The 23,490-nt window shown below is 42.9% G+C and overlaps 1 protein-coding gene across 9 annotated transcripts in view; it reads right to left on the bottom strand.

Annotated features, from left to right (window-relative positions):
• LOC132452740 (NACHT, LRR and PYD domains-containing protein 3-like) overlaps positions 1-23,490 on the bottom strand; it is a 274,895-nt gene that overhangs the window by 240,328 nt on the left and 11,077 nt on the right. The gene's annotated exons all lie outside the window — the stretch shown is intronic.

Raw genomic sequence — 23,490 nt, 5'->3', positions numbered from 1 at the left:
TCGCGTGATACCGGGTTGGGTGGTCAGCCTGTTGACCTTTGGGCTCCTACCCCAACGGGTGCGTCTACATGGAGAATCTGAGGATCCTGACCCCGGAATGAGGCGACGCCCTCATCCACAAGACCTCCGTCGACTGTCCTTCAGCAGCCAGGACATGACCTTCCCCTCGCCCTGCTTCGACTTCGGGGAGAAGGTCAGCAGATATTTGCGTTCTCAAAATGACAATATTGTGTATAAACAGAATTTTTTTTAAGCAAAATTGATAATCTGGGAAACTACAAAAGTCACAGCACCTTATCGGTCCCAACATTTATCAATAAAAATGGTTTGATTTTGATTGACAAGGGGTGTGTGTGTGTGTGTGTGTGTGTGTGTGTGTGTGTGTGTGTGTGGTACTACCTGGAGGACTGCATCCAGCTGACCCACTTCGTCCCGCCGTCCAATGACAGCAAGGATAAGGAGGGAGGAGATGAGGACGTAAGGAAACCTCTGTACCATGTGACGTGAAATACCATCTAAGGGCCTGATGCATTACCACAGGCCTGCTGTCTCTGAACCAATCAGAGGGCCTGATGCATTACCACAGGCCTGCTGTCTCTGAACCAATCAGAGGGCCTGATGCATTACCACAGGCCTGCTGTCTCTGAACCAATCAGAGGAGAGTGTGTCTATGTTCCCCGGGTCCTATGTTCCCAGAGCGGGGAACATAGGACCCGGGGAACATAGGGATGACCCCAATCAGAGACAGCAGAGATCGCCAGATAGGCTCTGCCTAGCTGGTTAGCTCGCCAGATAGGCTCGCCACCTTTTTACTTACTTTTTGTTTTTGTATACGAGTGTGTGGTTAAAAAAATCAGACTCCACTGTTGTGTGTGGTAATAAACTCTCCACACACTGATGAAGGGGTGAATGGAGACTCCACTGTTGTGTGTGGTAATATCCTCCCTCCACACTGATGAAGGGGTGAATGGAGACTCCACTGTTGTGTGTGTGGTAATATCCTCCCTCCACACTGATGAAGGGGTGAATGGAGACCCCACTGTTGTGTTGGAGGTAACGTCTCCAGAAGACTTGGAGGATTTCAACTGAACTAACGGGAAGAATCGTCTGAACACACGAGAACGTTCATTTGACCCACTGAGTAGTTTATTAACATTATGATTTATGAACATTTACAAATCATAAGGCATCTTTAATGACTGAACATGTTGACTTGTTCCCAACAGAACACGAAGAAACGATCTTCCGTTGAAAGGAATTTACAACATCGTTACCCTTTCCCATAGAACTCTTATCATCATTCATGATTATGTTGTTAAATCTGCTTTAAATCACGTTCCATGTCAGGCACGGCAAAATATAAACAGATTTTGGATTCCTTTAAAACGATGTTGAAAATATCTAAAATATTGTAGTAAAATAACGTACCATCAATCAACATTTAAAACACATTTTACATTAGAAAGTAAATCTTTGTACAACCGGCATAACCCAAAGGAAGATCTTCCTTTCATGGTTTATGCTGAACCTTTCAGAAGCCCCATAAAATGCAGCATTTGGAGTTCAGTGGAGTATTTAAATCAATCACAAAGTGTTGTACTTCCACTGAACGGGTTGACCCCTCAGAGCAACAACAGCCGCTGCTCAACAACCCGATGCACTACAGGTACGTCCATGTGTCCACAGGTATTCAAACGTCCCCCTAACAGCTGGTCCTCAACAACGTCAGGACTGTGAGGACCCCCCAGACCCAAGCGGCCCCCTCTAATCTGACGCTCAGCAGCCCAGCTGAACACAGAGAGGGCTGAGAGATGAACCACGAGAGACACTGATGTTACCTGCTGCTTACCACCGGCACACAGACCTGCTGTGGGTTTAGATCCATGAATGTGTGTGTGTGTGTCCGTGTGAGTGCATGTCTGTGTAAATAAGTCTGTGTACGTGTGTGTGTGCGCGCGCGTGTGTGTGTGTGTGTGTTAGCGTAGTGAACGTGCTCCCCTACGTCACGCGCAGCACCGACGTGTCTACACTACAGGAAGGAGCCTTCTACTATTTTCATTCACGTTTGAAAATGTCACCCTTGTGTCGAAAATAAGACAACCTACACATTCAGATCGTAAAGTTAAATCCAGTCTACGGATAAATAATTTAACTTAATATATAACAGTTTGAGAAACATGGAAAATAGCCGCTTGCTGAATTCTCAACGTGTCCTGGGTCATACGTGATACTCCCTTGGCTGTAAGTGAGGTACCGGGCTGGCGAGCTGCCAAGGGACTTTAAGGGGAAATAGGCCCTCTCTCTTGCCCCAAGTATTGGATCACCCTACCCCTCCGAGGGAACGCACAACTTCTAGGGCTAGGGCTCAAATCTAGGGCTAGGGGAATAATAGGATGGGGCCCTAGTTACTATTGCAGCCCTTCTAGGCGCTATAAATGTTATACGATGTGGTTTGAATTAAACAACACATGACCAAACCAGCAATTTTAGAAATCAACTCTATTCTAGTCTTCACTTCGTGTGTGTGTGTGTGTGTGTGTGTGTGTGTGTGTGTGTGTGTGTGTGTGTGTGTGTGTGTGTGTGTGTGTGTGTGTGTGTGTGTGTGTGTGTGTGTATAGAGTCATGAACGATGTGTTTGTTTGTGTGTGCGTGTGTGTGTGTTAATTTCTATGTACATATGTTTGTTGGTTTGGGTGTGTTCCATTGGTCTGTGTGTGTGTGTGTGTATCTACAATGGACACTCACAGAGACACTGAACCACTCTTATCAAACCAAAACCCAGGGAGGAGGACCTCCTGGGTGAAGGAGGCCTGGAAGGTGTGGATGTGTGTCAGTGTGTCTGAGGACCCTCCTCCTCCTGGGGACACTCTGTAGAAGGACAGAGAGCCAGCAGGCCGGTCCAGATACACTCCTACTCTGTTAGAGCGAGGGGGGGGGAGACGTATGGATGTTCCACTACCGTTGTGAAAGGCAGTGTAGACAGCAGCATCATCGTCGTCATTACAATCAAGACTCCAGGACTTGTTGTTCCATCCAAGCAGGCCGTCACTACCCACTCCTCCCCTTGTCAGTCCTCTGTAGGCCACTCCTATATGAACCTGTCCTCCCCACTCTACCTCCCAGTAGCAGCGGCCAGTCAGATCCTCTCTACACAACACCTGCTCCCAGGCGTCAAACCTCTCTGGGTGATCCGGATACGACTGGGCCTCTTCAACCCGCGTCACCTTCCTGCTGTCCTCAGACAGAGAAAGTCGTCTGTGGGCTGTGTTGGGGTCCAGTGTGAGTTCACAGGCATCTGACGGGAGAAACATGATTAGGCTGCTAAACCAATATTTTTAATTATAATTATCATCATCATCGTCATCATTATTAAATAAACAGCATCACCAGCTCTAATTGAAATCTAAGATGAAACACATGCATCATTCAAAACATGTTAATATGATTATGTGCTACAGATAATGTAATGTAACAAAATTATAATTATTATAATAGTGACAAGATGATAGTATGATTTAATAGTTTTTGAATATAAAATAGACATGTAATTATAACAGTACCCTGAATATTATGGTGTTAAGTCCAATGTTGTAAAATCATCACTCATGATATAATTACAGCAATTATGTTTATGTTTATATATGTAAGATACATGATTTCAGTCATCAGCTTCATTCCCAGATATCTGAATGAACAGATGTCACCTCCTGATGTGTGGATGGACTTTCCAGCTCAATAGTCAGTGTGCGTTGTGATGAATCAAACAGACACTTACACTTCTTTAGAGCTGGTTTCAGTCTCCACACTCCACTCTGCTCCACACTGGGGGGGAAACAAAGTTAGAGCAGCATGTTGAAACATACGCCTTCATCATCTGCTGTCTCATCACTTTCTACACAACATAAGTTACAGCTGCCTTTTCAAACCACTTCATGTAGCAGCGGGTTGAATCCTTGTAGGAGACATTGTCTATGAATGGTGAGCTGTCTTCTCCATACCTGAGAGTGTCCAGTCTCCAGTGTGGATCCTCCTGTCCAGCAGAGAGCAGCGCAGCACCCGAGTCTCCTGGGTGATTGTAGCTCAGGTCCAGCTCTCTCAGATGGGAGGGGTTGGAGCTCAGAGCGGAGGCCAGAGAAGCACAGCCTTCCTGTGTGACCTGGCAGCCAGACAACCTACACACACACACACACACACACACACACACACACACACACACACACACACACACACACACACACACCTTTATTTATTATATCTGGATGAGAATAGTTCTTACTGAAGAAAACAGGTTAATAAAGTATTAATTCCATATGAAGAACAACCAAAAGCTTTATGATTTATTTTAGATCACAGCCCGTCTAGAGCCTCATCACCATGTCTACACTAATGGCAACTCCTCAGAGTTACATAACATATAACACATAACATCCATAACATACAGACAGCAACCCCTAACCCTAACCCTCCCATGAGCTGGCCAGAGTTACATCACATATAACATACATAACATGCTAGCAGTTATCAGGATAGCAACCCCTCACCCTCACATCAGCTGGCCAGTGTTCTGTCAGCTAGAATAACCTGATAACTCATAACACACTAGCAGCTAACAAGACAGCAAAAATAATAAACTCCCCATCAAACTAACACATTTTATTTATGTTCCTAAAATCCTCGTCCTCTTAAGTTCTGTTCCTCCTCTGGCCTCTCATCCTCCCATCTGTGGTCCACTGACACGGTGACCCCAGCCTACAAATGAATAATGACGCTGAATCTGTCAGGGATCTTAAGCCCAGTTCAGACCAAAGATTTGCCTCGCAACGACTTGCAACGAGACTGTTTTGGAACTTCGCAGGGGAAAAGTTGCAGCAGTGTGAACTGGTCGTTGCAGCGCGGCTGATGCCGTTGCAAGGAGTCGCCAGAGATTGAACATGTCAAATCCCCAGGTCCAGTTTTAGAACACAATGACGTACCTATTTCTCTTCAGCCAATCAGGACTAGGGTTGGGTATCGTTTGGGTTTTATCCGATACCGGTGCCTACTCTGTACTTTTCCAACGGTTCCGGTGCTAAAACGGTTCTCGAACCGGTACTTAAAAAAACGAAACCACACACACTTGCATACATGCACGACTTGTTATGAGTTTCACATTAAGCAGAAAGTCAGCGGACACTGAGTTGAATGGCAACGGTGTTTGCCAGCCTACTTGATATGCAAGATTTACGGTTGGCATTAAATTACTCGATTTACCCGAAGAGGCTGCTGTGAGTGCTGTGACTGATAAATATATTTTTAAAAAATAATTACAAATAATATTAATTACTCGCTGAAAGCAAGCAGGCACGCATCATGGCGCAACATTACTGCCAAAGTCATATTAAGTAGTATAACTCAGGTGCGCAAGGCAGCTACAGGAGACGCCAACATTGTTTTCAACCGCTCGGTACCGCGCTGTATTAATTCCCAAGTTTTGAAAAGAAAAAGTATTTGAAGCGAATAACGACTCGGTTTTTGATTTGTTTATTTGGTTTTGAACAAAAAGTTTTGGATGCATGCATCGACTTTGAGTTTGTTTGTTTGTTACTTTAAAATTACATTCGCTCGCAACACACACACACACACACGTTCATTCACGTTCACCCACTACAACCTACCGAATCAAAACAACATCAAGTAAGCGATGCCGCAGCGCAGACAAGTCCGTCCCGAGTCTCGAGGCGCCCATAGGCTATATGGTTTATATGTTTGAAAGCCGTGACACACTCTTTTACCAGTTGGCCTGAAATACCACGCCTTGCAGTCATGGTCCTGGACCTATAAAGAAAGTCGTAGTCGTACCATGCGTTTTTACCGCAACATTGAAAAGGGTCCCGTCTGAAACAGTGTCGCGCAGCGCTGCGTTCCAAACTTTGTGTAATCAAATACACCGGTATGGCGGTCTATAAAAAAATCATATCCTAACGAAAATACACACCGTTATTCAGTGAGAACCGGTATAGCGCCCAGCACTAACGCAAGTTGACGCCGCAACACCATGGGGGCGGGGCAGGGGGCGTAAAAAAACGCCAGGCACTGTTATGAGGAACCGAAATGTGCGTTCTTATTTGATCTCGTTAGAACCGTTTACGTCGGAACCGGTTCCCTACTGGAACCGAGTTTCGGTGCTCAACCCTAATCAGGACACAGCACAGAACAACTTGTACGTCACGGCCTTACTCCGTCCCGGTCCCGTACTGTCCACAGTACATGTTAGCTACAAACGTTGTTATGGTTACATGCGGCCATTCCCACATGCCCCCATTCAGACACCTTTTAGTAGGCCTACTGCCATTCCGACAGTCTACCAATCAGTGGCGCCAACTTCAGGTCAACATTGGGGGATCATAAATATTTGGTTCAAATGTGTTCAACCAAAAAGTAGCCATTTCAGTAGTATTTATCTGTAATTTATTTGAATAATTCCAAATTTTGGTTGTGATGATGTATGTAATAACCCATTCCATCAATTGACGACTGCATTTTACAAGTGTGTTATGAGTGGCGGGGCATGCACTCATTTAACATGCCCTGGGAATGCATAAATATGCTATGAAACTTAAAACTGGACCATATATTCATTAGAGTTGGATTTAAACTCAATGCAGGACCACTATTGGAGTGGAATGGACGAGGAATGGACATTGGAACGAAATTAATTGTTTGGAGTGCTGCGGCAGAACGAATCAAGGAATGGGCGCAATATCGGCCCAAAAGCAACAGGCCTACAATGTGCTTTACAAAGTAGAAAGGCGAGAATATAGCCTAGTCCCCCCCCTTTACACGCAAATTCTCAAAGGGGATCAATAAAAATAATCCAACCGTTTTTGCAGATAGAAATCTCTCTACAAAGATTGGCGTAGGCACCCTGTTTCTGCCGCTGAAGTAGGCGTTGCGGCTCCATATTCTCGGCTTTCTAACTCGCCGTCTTCTCCTTTTCAGGCTTTTTTTTACACTGCCAAGCCGGTTTGGTCGCGGCTTGGTACACGCGGTGATTTCACCGTCTTCCCTCAAGTTTTCTGTGTAAAACCGAGGGGGTCAAATCCCCCGCTCTTCATGGCGCGCGCGGGCTTCCATGATTCACTGGAGAAGGCGGGTTTTTATGAATGAAGACACCCGCATGCAAGAATGAGTTCACGTCTGAGTGTAGGCTACAAACGCGATTAACTATTTAGTGCAAAAAAAACGCCAACATATTCTTTAATTTCATGCGTTAACATGATCAGCAGCTTGCGTGTCACTTCCTCTCCAGTTAGAACTGCTCATGATGATATCGCTGCGTTGTCTCTGTGGAGACAGCGCAGCAACACCTCTACCCAAGCCCCCGCCCCTCCCCGGAACCGCAGAGCCGTCTCATTTACATCAGAATGAAACCCAATAAACCGCCAATGTGTGTGTAGGGTCCGGGAGGGTAAATTGGGGTGCTAGCTCAAGCAACCTAATCGCAAACCTAAGTAAGGCTACTTTTTAGCGTGATGCTGATGCTGTTGCAGCTCTCAGCTGTGCCAGAGCGTTCACAGTTGCTAGGGAAACCACCTGACGTCGCCGCCCGGTACAGCAGTTTGAAGCACCAAGTTTTTAGCACGTCGCAACCCGTCTCGTCGCAAGGAGTTGCGAGTTGCAAGTCGTTGCGAGGCTAATCTTTGGTCTGAACTGGGCTTTAGACTAGTGTCGTCTGTTCTTTTAGATCACAGCCCACCTAGTCCTGGATCATCCCTTACTATTAAACAAACCCAAAGACACATTTAACCCTAACCCTGACCTGAGAGTTTCCAGTGTACAGTGTGGACTCCCCAGTCCAGCAGAGAGCAGCTTCACTCCTGAATCCTGCAGATCATTGGTACTCAGGTCCAGCTCTCTCAGACTAGAGGAGTTGGAGCTGAGAACTGAGGCCAGAGCTTCACAGCATCTCTCTGACAGATGACAGACATTCAGCCTTCACACACAAAATAAAAAGACCACGTTACTGTGTTTATGTCTTTAACATTTTCCATAATTGAAAAAGAAGTTATGCCAATATATATTTTTTTTATATTCTAATAATAAGCTTTAAAAAAAGCCTGACTACATGTGAATAGGTAGAATAATAATAATAAAAAATAGTAAACTGTACTTATACAACATTCAACTTATACTGTCATGGCAACAACAATATAAATATGTTGAGTTATTCTTGTACAAAAATATTATTTAGGGGTGTGAATTTTGACTTCATCGGCTTAAATCTCTACATTAAATGTCTTTATTGAAGTTTTTTTGTTACTTTTTTGTTATAAAGATTCTTGTGCTGTAAAGGTTTGCACATTGAGTAAAACTGACCTGAGAGTTTCCAGTGTACAGTGTGGACTCCCCAGTCCAGCAGAGAGCAACTTCACTCCTGAATCCTGCAGATCATTGGTACTCAGGTCCAGCTCTCTCAGACGAGAAGAGTTGGAGCTGAGAACTGAGGCCAGAGCTTCACAGCATCGCTCTGACAGATGACAGCTATTCAGCCTGCACACAGAATAAACAGAACATGTTAGGAACCCTGATTTAATGTTTTATACGACTTTTTTGATAGTTAGCTATCAGAAACTTTTCTTTTCTGATAGTTATATAAAAATGATGATACATTATTCTTCTGTAAATTATATTGTGGTGGTCACGGCCGTGGTCACCGTGTCCGGGTGCCGCAAAGGATCCTGGGAGGCTCGGAGGGAAGCGGCACCGCCACCAAGAGTGTCGTGTGTGTGAGTGTGAGTGTGAGTGTCTGTGTGTGTAAAAAAAAAAGGCAACTCTCTGGGTCTTGCGTGTATTGTGTAACTGCTTTAAACCTGGGCCCCGTTTCCCGATAACGATGGATCCAAGCTCGTACGATCATTCTCACGAAGGATCTTGCGAACCTTCGTAAATTTCTTTGGAGCGTTTCCTGAAACTCCTCTTAACGCGCATGCTCTGCTCTAACAACGTTTGTAGGCTTGTAACTGTCCACTGACACAGTGCTGAAATGGGCTCTGTAGGATGGGGAGACGCAGGAATGTCGCAGGAAAATAGGGTTCAAATATATCCCCATCAAGGCTAACAACAGAGTATCCTAAGAAAAGAATAGACTACAATAATATGAATGCTGAAGATATTAAAACTCAAATGATTAGGCCTGGGCTGACATATGCTTTGTCAGTCCTAATCTTGAACGCACTGTGCGTATATTTTTTCGAGGTATTTTCCCCCCTGAAACAATTCCATATTACAAAAATCTAAAACAGCTTGTGTGACAACTACATTTATCTTAATGTGTTTATTTCTGAAACATGCTTTGCTCAGCAAAGAGAGCAGACTTTATCTGATTCCTTATAAGGTTTCATTGATGGCTCGCACTCTCTAGTCTAGAATCTTTGGTGTAAACATTAAAAATGCAACGTTCCATACATTCATTATCATTCAAAGGTAGAGGCTGGGCATTGACACACGGCTATTGCTGACCCGATTAGAAGAGCTTGGTCTAGATCCTGCCCATATTGTTGGGCAGGATGATGTATAGGCCTTTTTACACTGCCAAGCCGGTTCGGTCACAGCTTGGCATGCCCGGCGATTTCACCGTCTTATCTCAAGTTTCCTGTGTAAAACCGAAGGGGGTCAAATCCCCCGTTCGTCACGGCGCGGGCTTTCTTGGTTCACTGGAGAAGGCGGGGCTGCACACAGAGTTTAGAACTCTTTAGAATAATTTGCATACTCCCGAACTCTGGAAAGCACGCAGGGTTCAGGCACGCATCGCAGCACAGTTTCCCGCAGCAGTCTATGTTCACTGCAGAAACCACGCTCTCGATTGTGCACTCCACTAAGGTTACTGTTTAGACACGGTCCAATTAATTATGAACTTCAACACAGCCTCACCGAAGCACCTACAGTGCTTTATGGCAAACAATCGCAACAAAAAACGCCTGCAGAAATTCTCAGACACCCGCTGGTCTCAGCATGATTCATGTACAGCAGGGGCGAGTCTAGGTTCTGACTTTTGGGGGGGCTCAACCCCAGGAAGCCACAGGGGTATATGAAGTATATAAAGTCCTGTCCAAGATTTTTCTTTTTTCACGACCTTTATTTTCTGCTCCCTGCCGCGTTTCCACTGCAGGGAGCAGTACGGTTTGGTTCGCCTCAGTCCGATAGGGAGGGGGCGGTATAGCCCAGCTCAGTTCCGAGGTCGCGTTTCCACCGCCGACAGTAGCCTTTATGGTAGGCCGGATGTCGATCGCCGCGGCAGCTACGTAAACATCGTGACATCATAGCAGCGCGACACAGCCATTCGACCAGAAACCTCCCTGCTCCATCAAGCTCCCTCTGCACGTCTTCCTCCCCAAGAATGCAGAGGAACGTCTCCACCTTCTTGTTCGCCCAAGCAAGCGTTTTACACGACATGTTCATTGTAAAGAATAATACCTCGAGGCAACTGTTTGTTTGTTTTTATCCCCACGTCGCCCGGAAGTGACGATTCTGTCGACCAATCAACGGAGGGGGTGTGTAGCTCGAATTTTCCGGCACCCTTTCAGGTGTCTCAGTACCCCAACGGAGGAGTACTGAAGACGAGGGCAAAACGAGTACGGCTCAGTGCGGTCACGCCCACTTTTGGCGGTGGAAACGCAATCCGTACCGCACCTTTGCGAACCGAACCGTACCGCACCCTGCAGTGGAAACGCGCCATTAGTTACTAGGGCTGGCCCGAATGCCATTTTTCAGGCTTCGAATACTCGTTGGTTTTTCCGAGTGAATATTCGAATACTCGTTCCAGAAAAAAACACCATCAAAAACAACATTAATAATCCCTATATACTCCCTGGAACCGATTTTGACAGTATCTGCATATTTTGTTGAAGATTTAATAGCTTTTGAACGTTAATTAGTAGGCCTAAGTAGGTTGAAGTTCCTTAGTTTTTCCCCGTGAAAGCGAACAGCTGTTGCGCCGTTCCAAATCAGCTGTTCTCTGCCATCTCAGCCCTTATGGGAGCTTTTCAATTCATCCTGGAACGTGCATCTTTTCAGGGAATTTGTACAATAAATCCATAACAAATACCGAATATTAATTGTCTTATGTGTCCATATTACATCCATTATATTGACCGGGTATTCCCAAGACGCTCACGCTCTGCAGCAAGCCAGTCACAGTTGATTGGTGCGGCGCTGTACAGCGAACGTAAACAAACAACTAAGCTAAGGTTTTAAGTATTACTTTTCCTCCAGAGATCCCGCTAATGTTGTGTTATAAAGTAAAGGGAAACAAGATATCTATTCTTCCTCCACCTCTCTCGCTTCTCTGCTCGGTGTCGCTGACGCTTATAGTTTGCCTCCCTCGCTCTGGTAACGTCACGTACGTGAAAAAAAAAATCAACGAAGCTCCGAATACTGATTTAAGCTTTGAATAATAATTTTCCGAACGAGTATTCGAATATTCGAATAACTCGGGCCAGCCCTATTAGTTACTATGCTGTTGTATGTCTAAGCCGATAGCTGGCAGTGTCATCTAAATAATGCAGTTCTGAACCACTAAAGTGATGAAATGAAAAAAGTTTGGATGAAGGAATAATCAATGGATGTGAACTGGGTATATTAAATTTCATTTGTGTAAGTTTCACTCAAAAATGACCATATTTTCCTGAATATGTTACTGAAACACATTGGTGCAACATGTACTAGATTAATAATATGAGAAACATACCACTATTTCGGGAGCACTAAATGATGTCGCCTCACTTTCATGGACCCATACAATTTTATAAATTGTATCAACATACATTTTTATAAAACTTCTGATGCAAAAAAATCAACAAGTACAACATGTACTAGTCGAATACTATGAGAAACAGACCACTATTTCGGGAGCACTAAACTATGTTGTCTCACCTTCAGGGACCTATACATTTTTAGAAAAATTCTGATGCCAAAAAATCTTGTTGTTCTGATCAACACAGTCTCACTCCGAGAACGTCAAATACCGACTGTTGGCAAAGGCCCTTTAGCGTCGGTGACTGACGGGAAAGGTACCCTTTTTATTCGCTCGGTGACGGTAAAGGTACCCTTCGGCGTCTTCTGCATACGGAATGGGGGGTGCCTCACTACGTCTCTAATAGACGCTGTGAGCATCTTTCCTATTGGATAGTTTTTAGGATATTCTTCTGTGAAAATGGCGGACATACTTTTTATCCTTGGTGGAAAATATGATATTTTAGCATAGTTAAACCATTAAAAGTGTTTATATAAACATTTTTAGCGAGAAATGTGCATTTTACTTTCATAATCGTCGTTCGGCGAATGTGAAGGATGTTTGGTTTGATAGATATGACGAAGAATATTTCATCGGGCGATAATGGCCGGCGTACAGGCATCCCGGGCTCACGAAAATAGGTGACACTGTCACGTTATTTAATCTATTGAAACGTGATCAGGTACACGTATTTTCTAAATGTTCGTGTCAAAAAGCACAATTTTCAAACTCATGCATATCAATTGGAAGTATTTGTCGTGATTTGTCACTAAGCACGACTTCCATCTAAGGTTCTGTCCGGGAGCTTTCTCCCTATTGTCCCTTAAGGAGCTCCGTACAGAACATTTATTGTTAAAAATTGTCTGTGATAACTAAGAATATGACAGCTTTTCCAGTCTCACCAATATGCGCACAGATCGCACGGTTTGACACTTTCAAGATGCGTGCAGTAGCCTACATACGCCCAATGACCATTTCGTGTGCATACGATACGCAAAACCCAGCATTAACTACTGTGGAGGGCGGATACGTCCATTTCGCGTGCATATGTGCATATGATACGAAAAACCCAGCATTAACTGAATGGGAGATGCAATATTTTAGGACATATTCACCATTTAACGTGTTTCTAATGACATTTCTAGCGAGAAATGTACTTTTCCCTTGAATAATCCTCAGTCAGTGAATGTGTATGATCTTTATTAATCTTTATTATCTGAATGGGAAATGCAGCTCACGTGTTTCCTGCTTTTGTGTTATTAAACCGTTACTTTATGTAACTTTTAATGATATCATCTTGTTAGAAACACGTACGTTTTCGTGAACACTGGATTACGTCGCATTTCAACATAAAATAGCGTGTTACACACACACACACACACACACACACACACACACACACACACACACACACACACACACACACACACACACACACACACACACACACACACACACACACACACACACACACACTGCATGTCGCTGCCAAATAAATAAATACTAAGGCAGAATAAAGAATAAATTGATTCATTATCATTCAACTTCAACATGCGTTATTACAGTATAGTGGTGGAGGGATGACGTGTGTTGGCCAACCCGGAAGTGAGCGTCGCCCTGGGTTCCCTTGACAAAAAGCCAACGGGTTTTTCCATTTGATTTTGGATTATTGCAGAAAATTAGCATCTTTGAAGCACCTCCTCAAAAACTGAAAATAAATAAAAATAACTGTGCTCCAAAGAAAGAAATGTAAACCAATGCATTCCGAATGGGAGTGTTTCTCCGATTTTTCCATGCTACACAGAACGAAATGTAAACCCATGCAAATAAAGACTTCATGGTCATAATCATTTAAATATCATTAATCTCCTGAGGGTGGTATTCTATTTTTTTCAACGGGGCTGAATCCAGTCACTTGACCGTCATGGTTGCTATGGTGGTTGCTATCCACCAGCCCCTCTAATCCTTACATGGCTCTAAAAACCACGCGGCAAATGAGCTGCCGTAAATTGTGTTGTTTTTGTCGTAAACTAGTGTCCGATGGTTAAAAAATAGACGGATATTCCAAGGTATCCTTAAAAGGCAGCTTGGATGTTTTTATTTTCTGCAGTTTAGACTTCTTCTATAACCTATTTTTGAAAGCAAAACACCAAGCTCATTGATTTAACGAGGCAGGGTTATTTGAAACAATTTATTAAATAAATATTTATGAGAGGTCATTCCTTCTCCTGAGTTTTCTTCCTATTTATGTCTAGTGTACAACCCTACTGTCCACAAGCATCACCCCCCCCCCCTCCCCATATGGATTTGGAGAATTGTTGCCACGTCCCAGTGGTGGAGGTATCATATATATGAAAGAGGGCATTCAATTATACTACAATGATCAATTAGGAGGCCGAAGCCCTAAAGGAAGTGATGCAATAGGTGACTGGGTCGACGACATTTAAGTAAGCTTTACTTTGAGGTCTCTTATATATCAAAGGGGGTCTCATAGGACGCATACGCTTCAACCTGTGGCTCCGGCCCTACAGGAAATGACTCAGCAAGTGCTCCATCTCGTTGCACCTGCACCCAGCGGCTCGCTTGCAAGATTTTGGCCTGAAGTTATTCCCAGACCTACACCGTAGCCATCCAACCTGCATATCTGAGAATCAGGCCTCTCTTTAATAATGACAAAATGTATGAGAGAAATACACATTAACTTTTGACTCATAAGCGGCGTGGTGCCGGCTCCTTTTGACCTTTTGACCCCAGACTTCTGGGGGAATAGCTGAATCAATTCATTAGTCAATCAAAAGCATGTAAATATCTTCCCGGTGGCGTAAGAGGGAGAACAAGGTGTCCTTCAACATCTACGCTTCCAGGCGATTGCAACGGTGCCACACATGAGCATATTCGAACATGTTTAATGGTAGTAATTAGCTGTCGAAATTGGAGGCCTTAATCAATAATGAGCAGCTATTGATTTGCTTCCCGATAGAAATTTGTGACAAATGACATGTTATTTAGCCTCTACACGTTGAGTTGAGTCCAATGACACCAAGCATGACACTCTAGAAAATGGTAACATGTATTTTACATGGTACACCTAGGTCTAGGACATGATCTCGGTGTAGCAAGAGGGCAAGCTTGATCTCATTGGACTCAGCTTAACGTGTAGATGCTAAATAACATGTAATTTGTCAAAAATCTCCATCGGGAAGCAAATCTATAGCTGGTCATTATTGATAAAGGCCTCCAAAATCGACAGCTAATTACTACCCCGAAACATATTCAAATATGATCATGTGTGGCACTGTTGCAATCGCCTCGAAACGTAGATGTCAAAGGACACCTTGTTTGCCCCGTTACGTAACCGGGAAGATATTTTCATACTTCTAATGAATTGATTCATATTTTAAGGTTCTCGGAGTGAGACTTTAAGTGGCTGCAGCAGAAGTGTTGAGACGAAAGATGATATCAAGACATTTATAGAATATTCCCATTCACATTATGATTCTTCGTCATAACATCCGACCAAACATCCTTTACAGTCACCAAGCGAGGATTATGAAAGTCCAGGCCCCCCCTTCCGGCACTCGGGGTCCGACTGGGCCAAGTTTAGGGCAGGAAGGGCCCCCCATTCCGGCCCTCGGGGTCCGACCGGGCCAAGTTTCGGTGCGGGGGTCCCAGTTAGGCCTTAGAATAAGGTATTCAAATTTCAGGGCGGTAGGACCTTCCTATCTCAAAAACTGTTTTTCCACCACATTCTGAACCATTAGGTCTTGCAGGTAACACTTCTGAGGGGCTTTGTCCAAATGACAGTCCATTTGGGAAAACTTTTTTTCTCTAAGGGCTAGAACTCCAAATCTCGGATATGTCGTTCTCGGGGCCCCGGGAAATGTGTGTAAACATTTTAGCATCCCTAGCTATCTCGAAAAGGACGGAAAATGACCTCCCACAGTACGGTAAATGTACATAAGACAGAGGTTAGTTTCTAGTCCCCATTTTTTGTGGGATGGAGGTGTACATTTGTGGCTTAAGGTGTGTAGTCACAGCTGGCCTGTGGCCACGTTTTTGAAGTCTGGGGTCAAAAGGTCAAAAGGAGCCGGCACCACGCCGCTTATGAGATAACAAAAAGTGAATGTGTATTTCTCTAATAGCTTTTTGTCATTATTAAAGAGAAGCCTGATTCTAACATATGCGTGTTGGATGGCTAGGGTGTAGGTCTGGGAAGAACTTCAGGCCAAAATCTTGCAAGCGAGCCGCTGGGTGCAGGTGCAACGAGATGGAGCACTTGCTGAGTCATTTCCTGTAGGGCTGGAGCCACAGGTTGAAGCGTATGCGTCCTTTGAGACCCCCTTTGACATATATAAGAGACCTCAAAGTAAAGCATACTTAAATGTTGTCGACCCAGTCACCTATTGCATCACTTCCTTTAGGGCTTCGGCCTAAAGGACAAAGCCCCTCAGAAGTGTTACCTGCAAGACCTAATGGTTCAGAATGTGGTGGAAAAACAGTTTTTGAGATAGGAAGGTCCTACCGCCCTGAAATTTGAATACCTTATTCTAAGGCCTAACTGGGACCCCCGCACCGAAACTTGGCCCGGTCGGACCCCGAGGGCCGGAATGGGGGGCCCTTCCTGCCCTAAACTTGGCCCAGTCGGACCCCGAGTGCCGGAAGGGGGGGCCTGGACTTTCATAATCCTCGCTTGGTGACTGTAAAGGATGTTTGGTCGGATGTTATGACGAAGAATCATAATGTGAATGGGAATATTCTATAAATGTCTTGATATCATCTTTCGTCTCAACACTTCTGCTGCAGCCACTTAAAGTCTCACTCCGAGAACCTTAAAATATGAATCAATTCATTAGAAGTATGAAAATATCTTCCCGGTTACGTAACGGGGCAAACAAGGTGTCCTTTGACATCTACGTTTCGAGGCGATTGCAACAGTGCCACACATGATCATATTTGAATATGTTTCGGGGTAGTAATTAGCTGTCGATTTTGGAGGCCTTTATCAATAATGACCAGCTATAGATTTGCTTCCCGATGGAGATTTTTGACAAATTACATGTTATTTAGCATCTACACGTTAAGCTGAGTCCAATGAGATCAAGCTTGCCCTCTTGCTACACCGAGATCATGTCCTAGACCTAGGTGTACCATGTAAAATACATGTTACCATTTTCTAGAGTGTCATGCTTGGTGTCATTGGACTCAACTCAACGTGTAGAGGCTAAATAACATGTCATTTGTCACAAATTTCTATCGGGAAGCAAATCAATAGCTGCTCATTATTGATTAAGGCCTCCAATTTCGACAGCTAATTACTACCATTAAACATGTTCGAATATGCTCATGTGTGGCACCGTTGCAATCGCCTGGAAGCGTAGATGTTGAAGGACACCTTGTTCTCCCTCTTACGCCACCGGGAAGATATTTACATGCTTTTGATTGACTAATGAATTGATTCAGCTATTCCCCCAGAAGTCTGGGGTCAAAAGGTCAAAAGGAGCCGGCACCACGCCGCTTATGAGTCAAAAGTTAATGTGTATTTCTCTCATACATTTTGTCATTATTAAAGAGAGGCCTGATTCTCAGATATGCAGGTTGGATGGCTACGGTGTAGGTCTGGGAATAACTTCAGGCCAAAATCTTGCAAGCGAGCCGCTGGGTGCAGGTGCAACGAGATGGAGCACTTGCTGAGTCATTTCCTGTAGGGCCGGAGCCACAGGTTGAAGCGTATGCGTCCTATGAGACCCCCTTTGATATATAAGAGACCTCAAAGTAAAGCTTACTTAAATGTCGTCGACCCAGTCACCTATTGCATCACTTCCTTTAGGGCTTCGGCCTCCTAATTGATCATTGTAGTATAATTGAATGCCCTCTTTCATATATATGATACCTCCACCACTGGGACGTGGCAACAATTCTCCAAATCCATATGGGGAGGGGGGGGGGGTGATGCTTGTGGACAGTAGGGTTGTACACTAGACATAAATAGGAAGAAAACTCAGGAGAAGGAATGACCTCTCATAAATATTTATTTAATAAATTGTTTCAAATAACCCTGCCTCGTTAAATCAATGAGCTTGGTGTTTTGCTTTCAAAAATAGGTTATAGAAGAAGTCTAAACTGCAGAAAATAAAAACATCCAAGCTGCCTTTTAAGGATACCTTGGAATATCCGTCTATTTTTTAACCATCGGACACTAGTTTACGACAAAAACAACACAATTTACGGCAGCTCATTTGCCGCGTGGTTTTTAGAGCCATGTAAGGATTAGAGGGGCTGGTGGATAGCAACCACCATAGCAACCATGATGGTCAAGTGACTGGATTCAGCCCCGTTGAAAAAAATAGAATACCACCCTCAGGAGATTAATGATATTTAAATGATTATGACCATGAAGTCTTTATTTGCATGGGTTTACATTTCGTTCTGTGTAGCATGGAAAAATCGGAGAAACACTCCCATTCGGAATGCATTGGTTTACATTTCTTTCTTTGGAGCACAGTTATTTTTATTTATTTTCAGTTTTTGAGGAGGTGCTTCAAAGATGCTAATTTTCTGCAATAATCCAAAATCAAATGGAAAAACCCGTTGGCTTTTTGTCAAGGGAACCCAGGGCGACGCTCACTTCCGGGTTGGCCAACACACGTCATCCCTCCACCACTATACTGTAATAACGCATGTTGAAGTTGAATGATAATGAATCAATTTATTCTTTATTCTGCCTTAGTATTTATTTATTTGGCAGCGACATGCAGTGTGTGTGTGTGTGTGTGTGTGTGTGTGTGTGTGTGTGTGTGTGTGTGTGTGTGTGTGTGTGTGTGTGTGTGTGTGTGTGTGTGTAACACGCTATTTTATGTTGAAATGCGACGTAATCCAGTGTTCACGAAAACGTACGTGTTTCTAACAAGATGATATCATTAAAAGTTACATAAAGTAACGGTTTAATAACACAAAAGCAGGAAACACGTGAGCTGCATTTCCCATTCAGATAATAAAGATTAATAAAGATCATACACATTCACTGACTGAGGATTATTCAAGGGAAAAGTACATTTCTCGCTAGAAATGTCATTAGAAACACGTTAAATGGTGAATATGTCCTAAAATATTGCATCTCCCATTCAGTTAATGCTGGGTTTTTCGTATCATATGCACATATGCACGCGAAATGGACGTATCCGCCCTCCACAGTAGTTAATGCTGGGTTTTGCGTATCGTATGCACACGAAATGGTCATTGGGCGTATGTAGGCTACTGCACGCATCTTGAAAGTGTCAAACCGTGCGTTCTGTGCGCATATTGGTGAGACTGGAAAAGCTGTCATATTCTTAGTTATCACAGACAATTTTTAACAATAAATGTTCTGTACGGAGCTCCTTAAGGGACAATAGGGAGAAAGCTCCCGGACAGAACCTTAGATGGAAGTCGTGCTTAGTGACAAATCACGACAAATACTTCCAATTGATATGCATGAGTTTGAAAATTGTGCTTTTTGACACGAACATTTAGAAAATACGTGTACCTGATCACGTTTCAATAGATTAAATAACGTGACAGTGTCACCTATTTTCGTGAGCCCGGGATGCCTGTACGCCGGCCATTATCGCCCGATGAAATATTCTTCGTCATATCTATCAAACCAAACATCCTTCACATTCGCCGAACGACGATTATGAAAGTAAAATGCACATTTCTCGCTAAAAATGTTTATATAAACACTTTTAATGGTTTAACTATGCTAAAATATCATATTTTCCACCCAGGATAAAAAGTATGTCCGCCATTTTCACAGAAGAATATCCTAAAAACTATCCAATAGGAAAGATGCTCACAGCGTCTATTAGAGACGTAGTGAGGCACCCCCCATTCCGTATGCAGAAGACGCCGAAGGGTACCTTTACCGTCACCGAGCGAATAAAAAGGGTACCTTTCCCGTCAGTCACCGACGCTAAAGGGCCTTTGCCAGCAGTCGGTATTTGACGTTCTCGGAGTGAGACTGTGTTGTTCTGATGCAAAAAAAAAGGGTGCAATTTTTCAGTTTAAAAATAACCGCTGGCATTATTTTATCAGCTGAGGGCGTTTTCATTGCCATAACAACGTGAGCTAATCAACAAGTAGCCTACATGTTCTAGACCAGTGGTTCTCAATTATTTTTCTTTCATTCCCCCCCTATCACGCCCTCCCTGAATTGAAATAGCCTACTATTGAGAACCTGCTCAAATGTATTTATTTAGATTAATACAATTAGCGGAGATAACATCTGCAACAACTTAAAACTATTTCCAACTTCAGTTTATTAACTCAATTTGTAACATTTAAACAAGACTGCTAAGTCTGTGTGGATCTCGAATCAGAGAAACAAGAGGAAATTATTCACTGGGGTTTGCATTTAATTTAGTGGTGGGCCGTTATCGGCGTTAACGGCTGCGTTAACGCAAAACTTTTATCGCGCGATAAAAAAATATCAACTATTTTCAAACACTTCCTTGTTCAGACTCATCACGTGACTGAACTAACCAATCAGAAGCTAGAATTTAGACTGAGGTCAACGTGAGGGAATCAGAGAGGCAGATTCAACAGAATATCCTGACTGTGTTAAATATATAAACATGTAAGTAATAATTGTGTAACATAAATATGTAAATGATTAACTGACTAAACCTTGTAAGTACATTTCTAGCTAATTAACTCCAATATAAATTATATTACTTTATTCTACAATTTTCAAATATTTAACTTCTAAACTTTACATTATTATGGATTATTGCACGGCTCTTCTCAATGCTGTAGCATCTCCATTCACTTGCATGGGCCTTCCCGACGTTCAGCTGTCAATTATTTTTGTTTATGCTCGGTACACTTGCATGGGCACTTCACAACTTCCGGCGGTGAATTATATTTGATAATTCACCGTTGCCAAGTATAATTTGCCGTTTGCCATTTTAATCTAGATTAATTCCAAAATTAATCTAGATTCATCTAGATAAAAAAAAATGTATCTATGCTCACCACTAATTTAATGAAAGTATTTTTAAACAGTAAACATTGGTCACTTGTCAGCTTCATCAGCTTGTTTCATTTCCAAAAAAATAATATATGTTCATCTTTCAAGCATGAATAACGACACCAAGTCCCTCTGTCATGACTTTGTAAGATCAAACTTCTTGTAAAACTTCTGACCCTTGGTATTATGTTTATTTAAAATAAAATAAAATAAGTAACTTATTAAAATAAATAAATAAATACATAAGACACTAAGTCCCCTCTGCCGCTCACGCCCCCCCTGACACCTTTAATCAGCTGAGGGCGTTTGCCTGAGTCTAGAGAGTATTAGAACATGTTGTACTTGTTGATTAGCTCACGTTGTTATGGCAATGAATACGCCCTCAGCTGATAAACTAATGGCAGCGTTTTTTTTCAACTGAAAATTAGCCCCCATGTCAACTTTTTCTGCTCCTTGCTCCTTATCATGCTTATCATGCTACGCAGCATTACAAGGCTCTGCCGACTAAAACATGAAGCAATTCAAGAAGAGGCATAGATAGAATCGCCTTGTGGTCAACTGTCATTTAATACATCTGACAGATTATGTCAAGGTTTTAAAATTATTAGTATTATTATTACCAGGTCATGTTATAACACAGCTGGAAATCGTGGGTAAAGACTAGCAAGCCTCTTTGACAGACAAAACAGCAGAAACTATGTTAGGTGCGCTCGTGCAGCATTTTTGGTTTTGTCAAACAGGAGACGCCCACCCACCAATCAGAGGTTAGAGATTCCTGCAGGAAGGTTGCGCTCGATTTCACTAGCCCATTTGAGCCTGTTCATTACAGCATCCATCCTCTCATTGCTTGTGTAAAAAAAACTGTAGAATATTAGATTTGAGGACGAAACGATAGGGTGGGCTAAGGCAAGTTTTGTGTGGGCTTGAGCCCACCCAGAAAAGGTCTAGCTTCGCCACTGATGTACAGTATGTCTTCTGTCATTAATCAATACGAGGACCAACCACGATGGTTGAATTAAAATCAGAGGGAAGTGCAACTCGAAAGCGACCTCCCACACAAGACCAATGGAATCATTTGATTTTATTATATGCCTTGAGGGTTGCCTTGGGACGTGGCGTTTGATCGGTACATTTCGGCTGCGCATTTATTTTTGGAATTTTAAATTGTTGCAATAAATTATGTTGTTGTTGACTCTGTCTCTGTCTTTGCTTTTTAAATCCTACAGTAGTCTATGAGTAATATATTGGCGGTAACCACTGTTTTGGGGGTATTGCGAAATGGTGCCAGCTGGACATGTCATGGTATTGGATGTGTTTTAATAAAACACATCCAATACCACGACATGTCCAGCAGGTGACTCCACTGAGGCTATAGTAACGATGCTCTTAGCACCCTACGAGCACCCCTGGAGCCCTCGTTAGCTACGAGTGTTTTCCTGACCTTCGTTACGCAACGATGCTTTCGGGAAACGGTGTGAAAACTGTACGATGCTCGTACGACGAACTTCACAAACCACTTAGGCTAACGATGCTTCGGGAAACGGGGCCCTGGTCTCCCGTCGGGTCATTCCTGTGCTGCTCGCCACAATATAATCAGTCTACGTAGACCTATAACCTTAGATTGATGCAAATACTGTGACTACATTGGTTTGAAGGGGACATATTACACCACCAGGTGTGAGTGTGATTAGCCAAAACAAGCCGTTTTGAAACTGTGCAGCTTCTGACATCACAGGTGGGCGTGTCCACCTAGATGTATGACGGATAGATGGCATAATATGTCCCCTTTAAACAAATGAAGTCACAGTATTTGCATCCATCAAAGGTTATAGGTCAATGTAGACTAATTATATTTTGGCGAGCAGCACAGGAATGACCCGACGGGAGACCAGGTTTAAAGCAGTTACACAATACACTGACACACACACACGCATGACACACACACACGCACACATACACATACACACACACAAATCCACGTATGAAACCCCCTCTGGGGCTTTGCTTCTCTACATATTCAAACGTTTGATGCTTAGGCATTCCTACATATTCAATCGTTTTATGATGTTTTGTATATCTACATTTTCAATTATGTTGTTCTGTATTCCTACATAGTCAATAGTTTTATGTTCTGTATTTCGACATATTGATTTATGTTGTTCTGTATTTCAACATATTCAATTATGTTGCTTTTATTTCTACATATTCATGTTTTATTTTGTTCTATTTCTACATATTCAATCCTATTATGTTGCTCTGTATTTCTACATAATCAATAGTTTTATGTTGCTCTGTATTTCTACATATATTGTTCTGTATTTCTACATCTTAAATTGTTTGACCTTGTTCTGTATTTTATGTCTTCAATTGAAGTTCTGAAGATAAAATATATATAAAGTATATCTGTAAAAAATGATGACGTAACAAAGACCTTATAAAGTCATGGCAACAAAAAAGAAATTGTTGAGTTTCTCCTATGAAAATTATACATTTATGAACTTGAAATTAACTATACATTCATATAGCGCTTTTCAAGTCAGCTTCCATTGACTTCATATAGGGCTTTATAGTGAAGGGGGGACCTCACTAACCACCACGAATGTGTAGCATCCACATGGGTGATGCACGGCAGCCAATCGGCGCCAGAACGCTCACCACTCATGAATTGTGAATGTGTGATTGGAATGTCATGTTTTACTTTGTTGACCGCAATGTA

The sequence above is a fragment of the Gadus macrocephalus genome, chromosome 23 (genome assembly GCF_031168955.1).
Source record: "Gadus macrocephalus chromosome 23, ASM3116895v1".
In the NCBI taxonomy this organism is placed as follows: Eukaryota; Metazoa; Chordata; class Actinopteri; order Gadiformes; family Gadidae; genus Gadus; species Gadus macrocephalus.
The sequence above is the reverse complement of the archived record's forward strand: the minus strand, read 5'-3'. Positions and strand labels throughout refer to the sequence as shown.